Source organism: Siphateles boraxobius, unplaced genomic scaffold, assembly GCF_051911475.1.
Source record: "Siphateles boraxobius isolate OS27281-9 unplaced genomic scaffold, OSU_SipBor_1 19, whole genome shotgun sequence".
NCBI lineage: Eukaryota > Metazoa > Chordata > Actinopteri > Cypriniformes > Leuciscidae > Siphateles > Siphateles boraxobius.
This window is the reverse complement of record NW_027508799.1, coordinates 24,027,708-24,042,444: the sequence shown is the minus strand read 5'-3', so window position 1 is coordinate 24,042,444 and position 14,737 is coordinate 24,027,708. Positions and strand designations below refer to the sequence as shown.

Genomic DNA, 14,737 nt, shown 5'->3' with positions numbered 1-14,737 from the left:
TATTTCGAAAACACACGCTGTTATCGCATGATCGAATCTGTAGAAACGCGGCGCGCGCAGTCGAACACATTTCAGAAGCTCCATACGTCAAAAGCAACTTTCCAGCGTGCACTACACATCAGCCCAGCATCTCAACATGGTGTGATACAATAAAACCCCATTGATTTTCCACATACCACCTCCCCTGCAGTGGCAATAGGCAGGCGTGGGTTAAAAATGCACAGGAGCCTGGTTGCCTTCTTGCCCCTTTCTCTGCCTGCTACCAACTAGCAGGAGTTGCCTAGCCAATTTGGCTAGCTGATAATAACGCAGGCTAACAGAAAGCACGGTGGATGTAGACAATCAGCAAAGAGGAAGCAAAAAAATTGTGCATTTCAAATGCAGTAAAACCACAAGCATGCATGCGAGAAATGGTGAAATTGCACTCACAAAGCTCTCCGAACGGTGCCTCAGAGATCCCCCTCACTCTCTCGGTCTCCCTCAGACTCACTCTGCCGTCTATCTAGCTCTTCCAATCTGCAGAGAAATCCCTCCCACAGCCTCGCGTAGCCTGACATGTGATGCACGGCACCATAGACATGCACGGCACGGGCAGTGACATACAGGATGATCCTCATTGGCTGAGACAATATGTCAATCACATTGGGCGCACCCTCTGCTCAGCGTCCGCGCGCATTAACATAGTTTATAAAGATGTTCCTGAGACCGGTTAAATGTAAAATAACTTGTTCCGCGTTGTTGATTATTTTAACCTAATAAACGGCACGCTTCAGCACGTGCTGGCGTGGTTTAGCCCAGCCCACTGTCACGGACGAGTCTTCCCCGGAGGCTAATTAAACCTGACGTCATTCTTTCCATGACGTCGCCCGTTCTCTCTCCACGATTCTGGTCTTGTTTGATTCGTAGTGCGCAGAAACTCATTACTCTCGCTGATCTGAACCGGATTGATGAATTCTGCAGCCTTGACCCTCGCTCACCTTGTTTCCCAAGAATATGCATTAAACATTTTTCAGTTGGTTAACATATCAATGTGGATAATTTGAATGATCACGTCGAGTCTCCTACATTGAAACAGATAACCAACCAGACAGATTGTTCAAAAAAAAAAAAAAAAAAAAATTGTGCAATCCTGTGTTCTTTCTTTCTGATGCTAATAGAGTGAACTTGCATGACCAGCATTTTTTCTCTCTGCATTTTCATCAAACTCATGTCCACTGAAGCACTTAGTTTAGCAGCCAGTCTGGCATCTTCCTTTTTAAATTGCAGCACAAGCCCGGAGCATTTCTGTTTGTGAAACTTTGTTATAACATATACCAAGTTCTCATGTCAGGGACTACCTGTACCAGAGGTGAATGGAAATCTTTGGTTAGGTAAAAAATTAAAAATAAAACCTTTTAAATAGATATCAAGCAAGACATTAAACAAATGTCACTGAGCTATTTCTCATGCACAGCTTCCTCTTCATCATGATATATAGATGACATTTCCTGTTCCTGGGGTGGAATGCTGCAAGATTTACAATGTAGGCTAACATTCATATCTATTCTATTAAGATTGTGATAAAATAGTACTTGTTGTTAGATGTTTCATTTTTATAAAGCAGCGCCCCACTTTATTTCAACTATACAGGTGCTCTGTCGCTTACATGTAAGGGATTCAGACTATAAAAAATACACCAAAATTAGCTAAGCTCTTTCAAAATGTTGTTAAACTAAGCCTGAAATTATGTTGAAAAAGTTATTTCTAAAAGGAACAATGTTAACAGAAGACTTTTTTTCACCACACCTAACAAAATCCCCATGTACTTCTTGTGGTTGTTCCTTTACGACCTCAGCTGTTATGACAACCATTGGCATTTGTTGATCATGGTCTACTTGAAAGATGATGCCAACAGTAGAAATGTGTTGTGGGTTTCCCCATCAAGGCCTCAAAAGAAGCCACATTACCGTCTTCATTCTGTTTTTTTCTTTCTTTTGTAACCGCTCTATACCTACATTTACATGTGGCCATTTGTTCAAAGTGACTTGCAAACGATGAACAACACACATATGTCCTTGTCTCTCTATCTATATTATATTTATAATAAATTTAAAATAGTAAATGTTAATTGTACATACATACATACATACATACATACATACACGAGAATTTACCTTAGTCTGTAGATTGTCAGGTTGTGTATTCAGCTCTGCTGATTCGGAAGATCATTCCTCCATGATGAGGTATGATGTTTTTTGACCCGGATTTATATAGACATACTGTAGACTTGCTTCCATCCAGTAGCAATAATTCTCTGGAAACCCAAAGACCTGGTTTTACAATCACACAAGCACCTCTGCTCAACCTGGGGGAAAAACCGGCACAGTTGATGATAAACAGGCAGCAGCGTTTGTGCTGGGTGCCATTGACAAGATCCTTTCACCTAATGGGTTTTATCATTAACAAGAAGGACATCGCTGCACAAGACCATCTTCAATCCTGTAGAGCATTGGGTTTTGATGTATGGCAAAACTTCAACTTTGTAAGACCTTTTAACTTGTGTTAAGCAAGGCTCAAAGGTTTGCTAATGTTCAATCAGATAGTGTGGGGAGGGGAGGTGTCAGCGAGTGCATTGATTGCTCAGCTTTTGTGCAAGCAGCTTGTAAATGTGAAGCATGTGATGCATATGTTTGCTGTAGGAATCTCTGGAGTAACCAGTCGATCTATTAGGCCCGACCACTTCGGTTTGCACCGTATTTTCATCTAAAAGTAACATATAGCCCTTGCTAAGCCACAAGAGGCTGACAAACAAGTTTCCTTTCAGGCTTCCAAAACCTCTGAAGTAGAGAGGACATGAATCCTATTTTTATTTGATCCAGTTTCCACTTCTGAGTTTTTTTATTTGGAGCCGGCACACAGTGATGCCTGGGCCTTGCGCAGATGTCCCAGCAGCACACAGATCCGCAAGTGCAGCCACCTTTTTTACTTCTTAATCATATTCTCATACACACATTCATATGTGCGACCATTCACCTATTACCCACAGTGTCAAAGTTTAGGGTTTCAGGATATAATTTCATATTAAAAATGCACAATGGACTGTATTGTGAATTGACTGAATATAAACTACAACAAACATTTTAATGTATGACCTTGCTGGACATTAGGCCACACATACTGTACAGTGATGTCAGAAGAGGGAAGTTAGTGGCGGTCTTGCTTTAATATCAAGATCTAAGATAAGAATGTTTGCTTAACAAGCGTTTCGGAATGAAAAACAAAGCATTCTTGTGTCAAAAATACTTCAGACAGGAAAAACTCCTCAGGGCAGCCAATGATGTTGTCATGAGACTTAAAGGTGTCACTGCTGAAACTCTGCAAAAAATGACAAAAGAATGTCATGGAATGTCAGCTGACTCAAATCAATGTGGAAGAAGAGGACAGTGGAAATGGCTCATTATAGCAGACTTGCACAAGAGGGTCCAGTACCCTATCAGTCAGGACACACACACTATTATTACTTCCTTTGGTTATCAATCTTCCTTCTCCAGCATTCTGGCTCTTACTACAGCTTTTTCCACAATGTCAGCACAGAACTTCCTTCATTCTGTTGGGACACAAAAAAGACAGAAAAAGCAGAGAGAAAAGACAGAAGTCAGACTATATTTAGCATTATAATAACATACAGTGGCCTCAAAAGGCTTTTGGATGCTTAAGTTCAGCAAGATTTCTTTTTAATTTAATACCATTATTCAGCAAGGATGCATTGATTTGTTTAAAAGTGATTTGTTTGAAAGTTTTAAATAAATGCTGTTCTTTTCACTGTTCTATTCAAAGATCAAAGAATCCGGTAAAATTTGTTTCATGGTTTACACACAAAAAAATGAAACAAAAAGAACAACTTTTGATGATAATAAAAAAAAAAGTTTCTTGAGTACCAAATCAGCATATTACAATGATTTCTGGAGGATCATGTGACACTGAAGACAGGAGTAATGGTTGCTGAAAATTTGTTGCTGGTTGATTACATTTTAAAACATATTCAAATAAAAAATGTATTTAAATTGTAATAATATTTCACAATATTACTGTTTTTGCTGTATTTTTAATAAAATAAATGCAACCACGGCGAGCAATAGGGAAGCATAATTAGCACATTGAACAGTATGTCTACTGTTTTGCTGTGTTATTAAAATCATACAAAGTTATTTTTGCTTGAAAATCATATGCTACTTTTATTTATATTAAATGTCACTCAGTTTGATAACAGATTTAATTAAATAAAATTCATGCATTTTTAAGTGCCCAAACACTTTTTGGGGCCGCTGTATAATAAAATACCAGAAGATATGTAACTAAAAGCAATGTTTAGTGGCAAGACGCGCTATTACATTTCAAACAGTCTAAATCCTATAAACATGGGCTATCAGACGCTGCGATTGCTGCAGTATGCGAAACAGGCATGGGTTTCTATTGGGGCAGGTTGTTTGGGGTTAGAGAAACTTAATGAGAAACATTCATTATACCAAACATGTCATCAGACAGCTGTAATTACAATAATTGTCTCTTCTCAGAAATACTACATGGGGGTGAATATGGGGTTTGTGTGGTGTAAGACTCCTTAATTAAGGCAACAATAAACTCCCCTCACTGTCAGAGCGACAGTTATTTTCCATGAGAGAGTAGAAATAGTGTTTGCATACAGTGCGTCCCGCAAAACATACAAAATGCAGTCTGATGATGCTTCATTGAGTGTAAGGTTAGCCAGGGCGGGGTTATGGGATATGTTAAAGTATAACATTCAAAAATTAGACCGCAAGAAAGATGTTAGTCTGCTTTGGGCAGGGGCATGTTTGTGTTTCCAGTTTCCAGTGGAATTTACAGCAGGAGCTCAGAGGTGAACGGCCCAGTGGAGAAAGACTGCAGCTGTACACTCTCTCTCTCTCTCTCTCTCTCTCTGTGTGTGTGTGTATGTGTGTGTGTGTGAGAGAGAGAGAGAGAGGGGGGGGGGGGGGGGGACACAGACAGTGCTCTTAGTCAGCACTGGACTGGTAGCCGGGCCGGGGGGCCAAGTTTCCACTTGCGAACAATAATTCACCTCAAGTGCCCAGTGTGTATGTGCATGTGTGTGAGAGGACATCCCTCATTCTGAGGGCTACAGAAGTGCCTCTCCCGCCCCAACATCCTCCAGTTCCAAACCACCCGATTTCCATGTAAAGATATTTACACTTAATGTTTGAGTGTGTTTGTGTATGTTGTGTAATGGAAGCAGAAGACCTTCTCTTCAAGAAGGTCAATGAACCACCATGTACACTTACACACAGTGAGGGTGGAATATTCCGGGTTCAATAGAAGTTAAATTTAGTCGACAGAATTTGCAGCTCAAAATATAATTTCTCATGTCTCATTCTTTAAAAAGAGCAAACATCAGGGTTATGGCAAGGCACTTAAATTGGAAGAGAATAGGACCAATTTGTAGAGGATATTTACACTGAAGAGTAAAATAATGTTAATATGCATATTGTTTATGTTTTGTGGCTATACTATTGTAACATTTTTTGATTGTCCCCATTCACTTCCATTGGTTCCACAAACAAGATTTTGCTATCTTTGAAAAAGAGTTAATTATTTTCGGTGGAATGTAATTTATGTGGGTTTAGCCTAACTTTTGAACTCAGAATACTCCATAAAGGGTCATTCACACAGAACACATTTCTTTTCTTTTCTTTTTTTGTGAAAAAGTGTAAGACGAACAGTATAATGGGAAAACATAGATTTTTGGTTAAAAATGTAACTTCTTTTCACTTGTGCGCCTCATTTTAAGTAATGCATGGGATGCTCCAAAAGAAGTGAATCCAGCGTTCAAAGGTGCACATAGGAAAAGCAGCTCAGTGGAATACAAAAACACATTCTGTGTGTAACACTATACATCTTGTCTCTAAATCAACATCCAAATACTGAATTTATAGAACAATTTCTTTCATACTGATATTAAGGCCTTACAGCCTGTATCGTGTTCAAATGGAGAGCCATCTGTAGGATGGCAGTGTCTGTATTACCAAATTGGTTGAAACATGTATTTATGTGCCATTTTCACCTTGATTTATTAGAGCGCCTGGCTACAAACCAAGTGACCAATCAACCATAATTTACTCCAGTGTCACAACATTAATAAAGCAAACCCTCGACTGACCTGAGCTGATTATGCTGGATTGTTGAGAATTGGAGCAACTCTTATGGGAAATAGGCGCCCTTTCGTCTCACTCTCTTCCTTTTCCCATGGACTATATACCTGATGTGAGCCACGAGGGAAAGAGAGAGAGGAAAAGGAAACGGTAATACAGTGGGCCTTCACATCCTGCAGTCCAGTAACACAAACATACATGCACATGCCCCCTTATCTGTGACATGTTGGTCCTGACCTAAGAGCATTATATGGGAGAGGAAGAGACAAAGATGGAGATAAATGATAAAAGAGGGTGAGAGAAAAGATACGCTTGAATTGGATATTAGATAAAGATTTTAGATAAAGATATCCAAATTAGATATCTTTCTGGTTGAAAACATGACTCATTTAGTTTCTATTTCTGTAGTGTTGTGAGCCCCACGCACTCTGAAATCTCATTGGTCCGCAATTCTGTATATCAAACATCAAAATGTTTCTGATTGGCTGTTGTGTTCTGGTCGTATGAGGGATCGTTACTTTCTGAATCTCTATTGTAACATCTTTTTGAAGCACCCTCCCCATTGAAATCAATGGATTTGCAGCATTTTTTGACTCAGTTATCTCCAATGTGCCGGCACCCTTATGCTCCACACCCATGCCACACACGGTGGGCCGGTGGCTACAGCAGCATCTGATCTGTGCTGAATGAATGAGTGAGCGTGTGGTTAACCCATAAACAGAGCAGGGAGAAAGTGGAAAGTGAAATGAAAAATGGTGCTGCGCTTAAACTAGACCACAACCATTTTAAGAGCTGAAATTTTCCTACCTCTGACCACTGGAAAAAGCAAAGTGACTACTAGTGCAGCAAAATGATGGCCTGCACTTCGAAAAAATACATTTGAAGAATTTTCTCTGATTCGTTCATCCTCAGAATGTAAATTCATATTTTAATTTTGGCATCGTGAATCAAAAGGCGTATTGTTGTAGCTTCTTTCCTCTTGTGATCTCATGCTCAGACAGTGGCAGAGGAGGGATCAATGATTTTACAACAAAGAAGCGAGTGCAGTCAATTGGAGCTTGAATTGTCCCCTCTCTGAATTCACACTATAATCACGCCAGCCCTCTGCATATCAGAACTCTGCAGTGCCATTGTGATTTCTTGTGATGAAGAACATAGTGTAGATTCACATCAGACAAAGAAACTGTCAATCAGACTGTCATCGTTTAGTATCTAAGTGCAGCATGATTGTAGACCAATGACAATTCGTTGTGGGCGGAGCTACCGGGACTCTGTGAGTGTAAATAAAACAAATGAGATTTTTTCCATTACAAAAGCCCTCTTTTTGTTAGCTATTTCTACTTTTTCTTGTACAAATTCCTTTATTTACATATACGATTTACATACTTTTGAACTCTCAATTTTGTTTTTAGGCCTATACTGTGTTCAAGTGCAGTAGTGTAGAACAAGGAAGAGTGTTTTCATCTTCAGATTGAGGTTCTATGTTTAATAATCATAGCATTTAAGCAGTGTTCAGTTATTGTTGGAAAGCATATTTTTTCATGGAAAATAGGATTGTGAGGATGGTTCATTCTGATAAACCTGATGGCCCCAAACCATACAGAGGCTGCCAGAGATTGGTAAAGCTGCCCCACTGGTTCTGCTGTAAATGCCCTTTTTGTTCTGCTGTAAATTGCCCTGTTTTGCATGGCCAGCATGTGGGGAGTGAGAAATCACTGTCCATTACATGGCATCTTTCCTTGTTAAGCTAAATTGTTTCCACTCCCTTAACGAATAAACACAAAAAGAGAGTCATAATTTCATGAAGGTATAATCCTAATGGTATCCATTGATTTTCAAAGATATTAAAGGTTTTTAAAATAAATAATTTTGTGATATAAAATATAAGTACAAGAAAACTGCATAATTAATACAATTTTAACATATTTAATGTCTAAACTATAGCTATAAAAATTACACAAAAAATACAATATAAATATAATTATAATATATAAATATATAAAATAAATAACTAATTTCCCCAAAGTTTAACCTCTTGTTTAAAAGGTGTGTCCAAAAAAAATAAAATTTATATATATATATATATATATATATATATATATATATATATATATATATATATATATATATATATATATATATATATATATATATATATATATATATATATTCAACATTGCCATTAAATGTTTGATAATTTGATACATTTCTGCTATATTTGAAGTCCAACCCATACCACTAAAAAAGAATACTCTTATAAGAGACTCTTCTAAGAATACTTCCAGAAGGTTTGCTGGCTTTATCCAGATGCTTCAAAAGCCTAACCCCCCTGGGAGACCTACAGAAGGTGTAAAAGCATTAAGACAGGCCACTCTTTGTTCTGTACAGTGAAGGAAAAATATCACATCCCTGTTTGGAAAGTCACTGCCAAACCCTAAACCAGGTTAAACATATTTCAGTGAGAGAGGGGAAAAGATTTTAAGTTTAACATCAGAATGAAAAGTTACGGGTTGGAGATATGTTCCGTTAATACCCATTTATCACCACAGCTTTCAAATAAACCAGCCTTTTTGGACTTTTTTAGAAAGTGAATATCTGGAACTTCATTTCTTTATTTCCGTTCATGTCTGAGTAGTCACTGATGCATCAATGGAATAGATTAAGGTGTTGCAAAACACTATAAGTCAAGCTTATTTTGGTTGCTGTGCAAGTGAAAGGTCATGTTAAAAAAATTCTTTAAGCTGGAAATATTTGAGTGATGAGAATTAGACTTAGCAGTAAACTGTATATTTTGGAAGCCGATGTTAACAGGTCATTCAACCCAGTAGCAGCGTCTATGTACATGATGAAAACAAATTGTGCTTCACCACACCAGCTGACAAGTTCTTCCATCACGAACCCCCAGAAGTCGTAATGTTGCCTGGTCATGGCGACGGAGAGTGTAAACGGTGCTGGCCGAAACTAGCTCCCGATGCCAGAGTCTGAGCCCGATCTGTTGATCGTCTGGCTGTGTGATGCAGGCCAGCTGGAATCTAATGGTCGTTTACATCCTCCTGTCAAACAAGAACCTCCAGCCTGTCAAACTTAGTGGAAAGATGACAAAAACTACACTCCCCAGAGCTTTCGCTGGAGAAACGGTTTGAACAGACAGCTAAATAAGGGCAGAAATCTTGACGAATGTTTGGAAGAAAGGCGAGTGCTGCTAATCATCTGGAGCATTTGATGGCTGTGTTCTCCCTGTGTTTCTTGTAAAGAAGACAAACCTGTTCTTTCTCCACATGGTGCTGTCACACCTGATCTAACGCAGTGTACAAGATACAAGCTGAGGACACATAAGGGCCAGGGTGGCACTGGGACGCCCGGTTTGAAGGCAGACCACCCAATTTAATTGCCAGAATATACTAATAAATAAAATTCACATAAATGCATATCATCGGTTGTGAATATAGTTTGAAATAATGAGATGCATAATACCGTAAAAAGCATTCCCATTGATTTTAAAGGAATATCTGTGGATGATGCCTGAAATATATGAACTGAAATGCCATGTTTGTATAAGGCAGCTAATACGCACTCAGTTCTACCGCATACAAAGATGAACTAAACAACATTAAATGGGCAACAACTGCTTCACTTTCCCTTTCAGTCGATAACGTCAGACGTAGTCGACGGTCGACTGAATTGGGATCTCGCTAGAGAGCCTATCCTCTTCGAGTAATATTGAACGAGCCAGTGTAATTGGCGTGCGTGATTCGCATCACACACTCCGCCCCCGCGGCGCGGGTATAAATACGGAAGTGGATGCACGCACTAGTTGCCTTTCGCTTCGGAGCCGATCGTTTGATGTCTCTGAGAGTGCTGTTGTCTACAACGAGCGAGTGTGTCGGTGTTCTTCAGGAAGACTCTCCCAGTGCTGGTGTTCTACAGCGTGAGTGCAGCGCTGATCGCGAGCTTTGAGCTCTCAACTGCTGTTTTAACAGCAACAAATTTCTAAATGTTTGTGTGTGTTGATGGCTGGTTAGAGGGTGGAAAAGTGAGTGCTTCACTGTTTCAGTTCTCTGTTCAGTGTTGCCGCGGTCATTCCCGTGTGTGCTCCGGCACTGGTGACGATCCTATTTTCTGAAAGAGCAACACGGGTGCGTTTGCGTCTTTTTCAAGATGTCATTCCGCCCGTGCGTTTCTGGGTGCGGTCGTTCCCTGTCTCTCTCTGATGGTCACAACTGTTGTGTCACGTGTTTGGGCTTACAGCACGCTGATACAACTTTTGTGGACAGCTCATGTTTTCACTGTGGGAACATGACTGTCGCTGTGTTGAGGGCGAGACTCGCCTTCGTTCGCAGAGAGCGAGTCCCCATTACCATGCCCCACCCTCGGGTGCTGTGTGGGATGGGTGACCGGAGGATAGTGTTGGATGTCCCGCCCGGTAACCATTCCCTGTGAGCTCCTCACTCCTCCCTTCCACTGCAACCACTGGAGCCTCCTGTGTTGTCTACTGGTCCATCTGTAATGGGTGGGCCAGCGGTTTCACTCTGGGCTCCCCTGGAGGACAGGACGCCGATTGCATCATAGGAGGGTGAGCTGACTTCTAGAGATGATGACTCGCCTGCATTGTCTCCCTCCGGGAGTTCAATGTTGCCCGAGGCGGATCCAGAATTATCAGCTATGCTGAAACGGGCCGCCGAGGCTGCCGGGCTCGAGTGGAACCTCCACCGTGTCCCGTTCAGTCTCGGTTGGAATCTGGAGTTTGGTATCTTGGGGCGGGCCACGCTGGTTCTCAGCTCGCCGCCCCAGTGCCTTTCTTTCCCGAAATGCATGGAGAGCTTATCAGGTGGTGAACAGCATCTTTCTCTGCCAGAAACTGCCTGAATAGCTTTTCCCCCTCATTACCCTTGATGGAGGAACGGTGAAGGTTTGTGAGGTGTCCCTCCATTGGAGCGGTCTGTCGAGTGAGTTAAAAATCTGTTATATCAGTTCTCCTGCTCACGTGGTCTCTACTAGAGGGTAGGGACTTGCTCGCTTTCGGTCAACGTTTTGTGCCTGGAGTCTGGGCCGGCTAACTCTCACAAGCTGAGACCCCGGCTCGGATTGTGCCCAAGGTTCCTACCTCTCCCGTAATAGGAGCAGGTGGTGAGCCTGCAAGCACTGCCCTGGAGGTGGCAGATCCAGCCCTGGCTTCTCTGTCCGTTCGCTTGGACGTGTACAGAATGCAAGCCATAGACCTCAGACCAGCTCTACAAATATCTGTTGGAACTCAGCAGAGAGGGAAGGCTGTTTCCATGCAAAGTTGCACTTAGTGCTTGCCTTCATTTCGGTAAAAATCCGAGATGCAACATGTCCACTTAGGTGTTGAGCTCCTCTATGATGAGTGTAAAGTGCTCCGCCTGGGCGTTGACGATATGCTTTGCTAAACAGATTCTAGAGTTGGGGGCTGGACGACACCTAGTTGAACCGCTGCTTCCCGTGGGCTCCCTTCTCATGAAGCCAGTTTCACCGTGAGCCCGGTTCAAGTGTCGGCTTGCTGCACCATTCCCCTCCTATGGACTGGATACGTGCGCCTTTCTACTCCAGTTGAGTTCCCTTAAAATTGAACCCTGTTGAGTTCCTCCACACCCCTCCGACGTCGGACGTGCGGAACGTCTGGTGTTAGGCCTACCACTCGTAAGCAGTGTGGAACCTTTGTAAGGCTGGGTCCATGTGTTGCGGTCCCTACGGCGACCCCATATGTGTATTCTTCCACGATACGGCTCCCTGCGGCGAGCCCGTGTCTTCCCTCGGCAGAGTCTCTCTGCCGTCACTGTCCGGTGTGTCTCCCCCCGTTTTAGGCTGGAGCCACCCCAGTGACATTCCATATGTTAGACTGCCCGGTTTCCGCCCAGCTCATATGTGTATTCTCCACGTTACCTCCCTCTGGGTTGGATGTGGCTTCCGCAGCGTCCCTTCCTTCCAATGTACGGGGAACGCTTTCCCAGTGGTCCTGTAGGAACAGCAGTGACTTCCCTGGCCTAAGCCCTGTCCTTCCCCGCCTTAAATTTGCGGGGGCATCAGGAGGCTTTGGTTTAGGCACTGGAAGGTGGCAGCGTTAGTGGCGTTTTCAAAGGTTATCCCAATTCAGTCGACCGTCGACTACGTCTGACGTTATCGACTGAAAGGGAACGTCCTGGTTGCGTATGCAACCCACCGTTCCCTGAAGGAGGGAACGGAGGATGTAGTCCCCTTGCCACAACCGCTGGACCACCGCTGACCCCGGGTTACTCTCGGCTCCTCAGCGAAAAGCAACTAGTGCGTGCATCCACTTCCGTATTTATACCCGCGCCGCGGGGGCGGAGTGTGTGATGCGAATCACGCACGCCAATTACATTGGCTCGTTCAATAGTAGTCGAAGAGGATAGGCTCTCTAGCGAGATCCCAATTCAGTCGACCGTCGACTACGTCCTCCGTTCCCTCCTTCAGGGAACGGTGGGTTGCATACACAACCAGGACGATCAGTGTAAAAAACTAAATGAACAACAAAACCATAGTCTGCATAATTTATTCGTGTCGTAGTGCATGCTGTGAACCGTATAGTTCTTTCTCCAGTTTTACCTGGTAAACTTAATTGTTGCTAGCCCAATGTTTTAATTAAACTGCAGGAATGCTCAACATTAAATTTAAAGTTCACCCAAAAATGAAAATGATATACCTGTAACTGTTTACTATAAGGGTTAGTAAAGGTAACATCATTTTCATTGTATGGGTAAACTATCCCATTAAATCTAAGGTAATTCTAAATTTGTATGACTTTGTTTCATCTGTCGAACACAAACGAATAATACATTACGAATGTCATAGATCGCACCTCTGTGACTCTCTCCGCTCATCCTAGAACACCTTCACCAGAGTATTGAACTGCATTTCCCATAAGCCCCGTACCTAGATCTAATTATCTGCACAGGTGTTCCCACTTCTCTCTTCTATATAAACTGCCTTCTGACTCAGACACTTTGCGAAGTCTTGTTCTGCCCCGGCTAACATTACCAAGCGTTTATCTACTGTCTTTTGATTCCCCGTGTGATCTGTGACTGTTTATCGACTCCCGTCTCCTTGTCTGCAGCCTGCCTTGACCTTTGCCTGTTATCGTTTGGATTTTGGATATTGCCGCCTGCCCTGATCTCTGCCTGGTATCGTTTATGCTCTTGGACTGCCTGCTACATTGTCTATGCTGTTTTCTGATTTCTGCCTGTTTGACTATCCTGAATAAACCACTGCAAATGGATCCGACTGTCTCTAACTCTGCATCACAACGAATAACTATTTTTCAACTGTTTTTGTTAATTCATTGAAAGTCACTTGGGTAAAAAACACATTAAAGGGGTCATGAATTGAGAAATACAAATTTCCTTGATCTTTTGACAAGTAAGAGATGATTGTACTATAAAAACAAAGTTTCAGAACTCAAAACTTCCTCAATGGTCGAAAAAAGGCTTTTATTAAAACCAAGCTCCTAAACAATTTGTTATGACGTAATAGTGCGATGAAAACCCGTCTCTGCAGAAGAAAATAAATACTTATCCATCATCGCATCGTTGGCTCACTGGCAGGTTAGTGAGTTGAGAAGAGAGATACAGGATCACTGGACTAAAAATAATATTACCTTCCAAAGAATCATAATGTTATAGGAAAAAGTGGTTATTTATTTTCAATTATGTGAATGTCTCAGTAGAGTATTGTTTGTTTAGTACATTTCACTCTACAGAACAAATCAGTCACAATTTCGGCGCAGGCTTTGCAATCAGATTTTGACTGTAAGGTATGGACCCAACAGTAATGCCACAACATTTGAATAACAGTGTTACTTATCAGAAATCACAGATTAGCCATTATGTGTAATGTTTATTTCCGTTTATGCGTCAGTAAATCAAGCCAGTGACTAAACAGTCAACTTCACATTGTTTCTAGTAGCATAAAACGATCTGTTATTTTAAATTGTGATTAAATTATATAGAGAAAGCGATCAAAGAACCCTCCCTTTATAATCACTGCAGCTGTCAATCACACAGTGCGGGTTTATCAGTGACTGAGTTCTAGACTCTCACCAAAACTCCTGTAATAATCAATGACACTGTCTACACTGCACAATGAATCGTTTATCTACATAGTGTTTACACTGTTAGATATGATGAAAGCATTCTTGAGAGGGCAGAAATCAATTTGCAATGATGAAATCACTACATTCATTCGCTCAACAGACGTCTGTCATTGGCCTAACAATGCTCATCACTGCAATGTATTATGCCACGGGAGTAGATCTAAATATAATGCTATAATAGTAAAGACATAGTAAAAGTTTTTGGCAGAGTTCCACATGTAATACTTATTTCATTATGCAAAGCTATTAGCCAATCACAGCAGTGGGCGTTTACACTGAATTCTCATAGCAGACACGCCCCTTAAAACAGAGAGTTCAAATCAGAGGGGTAAAATCAGAGTAGAAAATAGCCGTTTATTTCTAAATAATGACAATTTTTATGTAAAAATCATACTTAAAATATAATTGCACTTCAGAAAACATGATAAAATAATAAAACAATGCAGTT

General features: G+C 41.4%; 1 protein-coding gene across 4 annotated transcripts in view; it reads right to left on the bottom strand.

Moving 5' to 3' along the window:
• Positions 1–6,271, bottom strand: part of atp2b1a (ATPase plasma membrane Ca2+ transporting 1a) — a 37,834-nt gene extending 31,563 nt beyond the window's left edge. For 3 of the 4 annotated variants that reach the window (XM_077234430.1, XM_077234427.1, XM_077234429.1), the window contains exon 1: positions 430–847. The gene's annotated coding sequence lies outside the window, so the exon portion shown is untranslated. Of the gene's footprint in view, positions 1–429; positions 848–2,153; positions 3,587–6,172 lie in introns of those variants that run through there. The other variant, XM_077234428.1, reaches the window with a different exon arrangement.
• Between the last annotated feature and the right edge of the window lie 8,466 nt (positions 6,272–14,737).